At 31.8% G+C, this 6,299-nt stretch overlaps 1 pseudogene; it reads right to left on the bottom strand.

The window, feature by feature from the left end:
• Window positions 1–912: 912 nt before the first annotated feature.
• LOC119193281 lies at window positions 913–2,840 on the bottom strand (annotated as a pseudogene).
• Window positions 2,841–6,299: the final 3,459 nt, after the last annotated feature.

A 6,299-nucleotide genomic window follows, 5' to 3' on the forward strand; every position in this document is an offset into this window, starting at 1 on the left:
AATAAAATTATAAATATAAATGCAAAAGTTTATTAAAATGTTTGGATGGTTGTAAGTAAAGGCACAAACAAGTGAAAGGTTTGGATAACTTTTGGCACACGGATAGAGTATATCCTGGATTAACATATGAGCTTCTTTCTATCCCAGTAATTGGCTCCCATGAGAAAACTAGATTTTTTTAAATTATTTTTTTACGCTGGCATTATACAGTGTTTCAAGATCTTTTGTTGAGGGAAATGCTTATCTAGCGGGTGAAGTCGCGAACAATAGCTAGTGTATATTAAATTTGCGGTGTAATGCAGTATCATCCACTGTTTAAAATACGAAATTTTAGTTCCCATTGCTACCTGCATGGCGGTTACCACCACAGACGAATTTCCTAGCATAGCAAGTGTTACAAATTATAATATTATCAGCCTTAACATCAAAAATATCAAACTGACGATGGAGCTACTGATTATGGGTGGTTCAATGACTTATCATCAGTCAAGCACATTGCATTTGTGTAAAAGTTTCAATTTTACACGCATCAATAATATTAAAAATAATCTTACCAATACGAATAACCAAGTGCTGGTCCCGGCACGAATAAGCCAGAGCTATGTATGATACCGCTAAATGGTCTTTCAATCCTGAAGTCGCAGTATATTCCGAACAACAAGAGCGTTATAATACCCAATACTGCAGTCGCCAAATTAGAAAGAAGCATCATCTAAAGTAAATTTTTTACCCTTAGATGTAGAAATGTCTTCCGGCAAAGTTTTGAAGACGCTGGATGCAATCCGTACTGAACAGGTCTTCTTCATTACAGGATCACTACCAGAACTTTTTTTTTCATATTATGGGTACGTTGTATGAAAACCACCATAAAAGATAACCGTTGACAAAATGTCCATCTATGCTCCGTTCTACTCAATCGAAGATACATAGTATAATACTATCATGCCATTTTTCAATCGTGGACAGCTGAGTAACGCAGACATTATCAGCTTTTGTTCTCATATAATGGGGTGACTACATTATTCTAAACTATAGTAATAGTATAATAAAACGACTTACCTGGCAGACCGAAAACTGGTTCTGTATGGGGTTCTTAGTGGCGTTCACGATAGCCAACGCCGCAGCGACCAAGGCGAATGCCAGCTGAAGGAAGACGAACACGCGAAGCACACGTACAGAGCGAATGATATCACAGGCGGCGTCTCAACTGAAACAAACGTGTAGTTGTAATGAGGTGGTGTTAGGATACTTTTATCCGTCCGGGTAGTGATCTTACAAGGGGGCGTAGCCAAGATCCATTTCTACAATCGTTAACGCTAACTTAATGTATGAGAATGACATCAATTCTAGAATAGACTCATCGTTAGATGTCATTTAACCCTTTTTTAGTCTCTATTAGAGATACCGATTGTAAAAGACATCTTGGCTATGGCCTCAGGTATAAGAACCGACATATGGTGGTACATGTAAGAGTGTGTCGCGTTCCGGGACCAGCCTGTATACATCCAGTTCCAAACAGGCCGACATAATTGTGTTGACTAGTGAGGGATAATTATAAATTCTATCTGAACACTACTTCACTTAGCATCAGATGTAGAGAGGTCACTTTACTGTGCCTGAACAAACAAAAATTGGGTAATTCATTTACAAGGTGGACTGTGTTGTGCAGAAATGATTCAACGCACAAACTGGTTAAAATCCAGTACTGACTTTAACTACCACTAAATATATAAGTAGGTACGACTGGATTGTCATCAGTGATTACTATACGAGTCGCTCGTTTCAATACAGTGTTCAGTAAGCTACATTTCTCATTTCATCGACCTTATACTTGTTGTATCAAATACCACTAAAAAGTCTTTACGCAGGCAAAACTGAACGGCAAGTGAACTGCATTTCTCGTGATAATAAACTTTATCATACTGCAGCCTACGACTCATCGTCGTTTATTACATCATACGCCATTCCTTTGTTGCTGTGCTAAAGGACAAATTAACAATTTCGCATAATGTCATATAGCTGAATCTCATTAATACAGAATGTCATAACAATGGCCGAATTAATTACAAACACAAATTAATACATACGCGGATCGCTTGTGTCCACGTCTGTGACATAAACATAGGCAGGCGTCGGCCGATAGCCCTGGGCTAGAGCCCGCACCTGAAATCAATTTACAATATTAACAAGCAATTCCTATTAGATGTCGAGACAATATATATATTTGGTAATGAGATTAACCTATAGTACATTATGTTCAAAATGGAAACCATCTGCATCTATATAGTATTTAATGTAAAATTCATACATCAAAGATTGAATTTAGGTAATTTAATTATTCGAAAAACGTAATATTTAACTCATCCCTAATGTGCCCCTAATGTCTTTTAACATCATGGGAAGGAATAGGCGTGGTGAGCGATAGAATATAGACATAATCAATTCTTCCTACCTCTAAATAAAAAGATCTATGCGTATGAAAGTATGAAAATATCCTTCTAAAAAATAAATGCACCGTGTTAATTATTGAAAAATCGACTTTAGCATGTCAAAGGCAAGAAAATAGCGCAACTAATCTAACTCGACGGTAATTTTTTTTTTGCCACGATCAGGTTAATCTCGATATTACCAAAAAATATATTGCATAAGTAGGCAAACGAGCAAGCGGTGCCCCTGATGGACGGCGTGGACTGCAATGTTGGAGGGACAGCTGCCGCTGCCCACCGGCAACAGTCATTAGAATTCGATGATTTTGATAAAGCATCTTACCTCTGCGTTCCTTGCATTCGCTTCAGTTTTACAGCTAACTGCACACGAGTTTAACTCTGGTATGCATGTCACTGTAAGCAAAAGTTATTGTTTTAATGAAAGAGATACTTATTATGAACTGTAGGTATTGATATCTTTTACTACGGATAATAAGTTTAAAAGCGTAATAATATATTCCTTGGTGATGAATATCCATGTTCAATGCAGTTTGTTAATGATAACACAATGAAAAACGTCATAAACCATCTAAAGGAATCAAAGTTTATTTACATAGGTATAGGTAATAGGTATGGTACGCGAAGGAAGTATTAGACGAATTCTATGTATTAGACTGATTTTGAAAACGGCAACCATAGGGTTTTGGGTGATCTCTGTTGGGAACTGCTTTCTGAACTGGTGGTAGAAAAATAATTACATTTAAAATTAATAATACTCGTGTATGAAAAACAATATTTTATAATCTGTACAATAACCTCATTTATACCACCATTCTAATTTGACAATATTTCACTTAACCGCGGTATATACAAAAAACTTAAATACTTAAATAATCTCACTCAAAAATGTTCATATAATAATAATTATGATTTAAAACAAAATTTATTCATATAATTTTTGTATTATCGTTTGACATAAACGCTTACATCGAAAGTATTAAAATAATAACATATTTATCTCCACAGCAACTTTAAAATTTAATTAAACCTATCCATAATATTTTGAACAAAAGAGGTGGTGAAAGATAAAGTACCGACGATATTTTCAACGTATTTGTTCGGGGACTTGCCCGCTTCCGTAACTTATCTCAAATAATACTCGCAGTACAATAAAAACCTTATAAACGATAATTGTATCGTTTAAATAATAAGTAGAGATAAATTTTCAGTCTAAATACTAAGTAAGTAGATATATTTTGCATTACGATGTTGGTGAACTGTTATTTATGTAAAAAAATATGCTTTACATGGGTGTTTAATTTTATTTCGTAAGAATCTTTCATTCCTAGCCGGGTTAAACAGAAAGTTTTGTTTTTTAATATTCAAGTCTTAAAAGGAAATTTTGAACCAAGAAGTACTTAATCTTAAATTTTATGAGAGTCCTTAATTCATTGTTTTGCCTCTATATTACATTATGTATATAATAAATATAAAAAGTAGGTATCAGGCATATTTTCATTTGATTATGAATCATTGTTGTATTTCCTCTTGTTATCAGATAATGAAAATAATTAGAAACGAAAATCTACGATCATTCATGAAGAAACACCAATTGCCACTGCTTAAAGTGTACGGTTTACACAAGACAATGGTCAAAAATCTAGCCTAAAAATAATATAAATTTTGTAGATATTATTCGAACCTTTAAAAGTATTGCCTCAAATTTTATAATTCGTTTATATAAAGATTTGAAAGATTTTAGGGTCGAAAAAGGTTACAAACTTATTAAATGCAGGTAAATCCCCATTTCCAGATTATTAATACTATAAATATTGTAAGTATTATTTATATACGTATATTATCTTGCTTACTTAACTTTTAATTCCTGTAGATTATATTTATCTCTGTTTTGATTTTATGTACAATCAGCAAAGTTGGCGGTCGACCACCCTAAGGGTCAAAATAACTTGGCAAATTTGTTTTACTACGTTTGGGAGGCGGGGTTTGGGATCGATTGCATAGATCGATATCAGTCGTAGGCCTACTGGCTACCTGCAATGACGTTACGTAACACTACCGAACCGCTGCTGAGTGTATAATAGAAAACGAAATTAAAATTGATGCGCGCACGTCTATGCTATGACGATAATTCCTATACTTGTAAGATGCATATCGTCGGCGTAAAGAACGTAATAACAAAAGTTTTATAGTTTGGAGACAATCGCGATTTACAGTGTTTTTATTGTTAATTTTTGGCATTATTTTTGATAAATAAGAAACGACATTATGTTAATTATTTTATATCATATTATGTGCCTGATTACCTTCTTTTTAACTTTTAACAAACCAAACTTTTATGTTGTATTCAAAAATAATCATTTTAAAGCAATTTCCGCCATATTTGTCACAACTATATTTTGTTAGTAAATTATGATTAGCTACTTTTTAAGCCGTTTTTTTAGTTTTCGGTCTCTTTAAACCCATAGTCTATAATTAATTTATTAAATAAATTCAATGACTGCATAATATTATGATTGAATTTTGAATCTTAAAAATTTAAACTGTTCAGTTTATTCAATTCGTTCAATAATTCATATTATAATAATAAATCATAGTTAATAGATTTCATTATTTGAATTGTTATTTTATTTTATTTCAAAAACTTAGACGATAACATTTTATTCCAATCTCTGTATTTACAAATATGTATTAACATTAAAGTTAAAATAATTGACCTAAAATTATTAGCTTCTTGGAGATATTGTTTTTTTATTTCCTCTTAATGATCTTTTTATCTTAAATATGAATAGTTTTTGAGTTAATAACGAAATACCTTTTTCATCCTAATTTGAACTATTTAACACCTTTTGAAGTAGTTAATTGGACTATTTATCGATATGCAGCGATTATTATTTATTTAATTTGAAGCGAGTTTAAAGATTTTATGTGTAGGCGGTAATATGCTTTTATTAGAGTAATATTGAAAGGCCAACATTTTTATTGCTGCAGATGTTGTTTGAAAAGAATAAATATATCACATAAAAATTGTTAAAGAGCGCATTTTTATCAATGTTTGTATTGACACCGGTCTTACGTGGACGCATTTATCGTTAAACTGAGTCGATTGTTATGCTATTGAATTTAGAGGCATTTAAAGATTATAAGTGTAGGCGTTGATTTGAATTCTTATTACAATAATATTTGCAAGGCTAAAATTTTATTGCTGCACATGTACAGTTTGTAAATTTTAGTTACTTTCTTTAGCCAATTATTTAGTTTTCGCTGAGTTAAAACCCAAAGTCTATAATCAACTTACAGTAATTGATTTTTTTTTACCGATTTAATAGCTGCATATTATGATTGAATTTTGAATTATATAAATTACTTAAACAGTTCAGTTTATTTAATTCGTTAAATCATTCACATAATCATAAATTATTGTTATTCGTTTCATTATTAGAAATTATTATATTTTTCTCAATTTTTTTATGCTTTTTGAACATTTTATTTACTTTTAAAGGACATGTCCGTTTTGTTGTATGGGCGCTGGTTTTTTGTTTCGAATAAATTCCAACCAACCTCAAACTTATTGAATAATAATGTGCCAAAAATTAGTACTTTGGAGTCATTACAATAATAATTTTAGACCCTTCATTGATAAGAAAATAAGAAAGAAAAGTCATGGCTGAGTAATTCATACAAATAATTTCACGATTCGTCAAAAGATATAACTACCTGTTTTTTTTTACCTAAGTAAGTGTTGTTGTTGTGTTGGAAAATTTTAAAAAATAAGAAAATTTGAAAAAAATGTTATTCGCAGTAAATATTTTCAGAGATAACTAAACAAGATTTTTGATTACTTAACTTTTTTCG

The sequence above is a fragment of the Manduca sexta genome, unplaced genomic scaffold, assembly GCF_014839805.1.
Source record: "Manduca sexta isolate Smith_Timp_Sample1 unplaced genomic scaffold, JHU_Msex_v1.0 HiC_scaffold_3880, whole genome shotgun sequence".
Taxonomy (NCBI): domain Eukaryota; kingdom Metazoa; phylum Arthropoda; class Insecta; order Lepidoptera; family Sphingidae; genus Manduca; species Manduca sexta.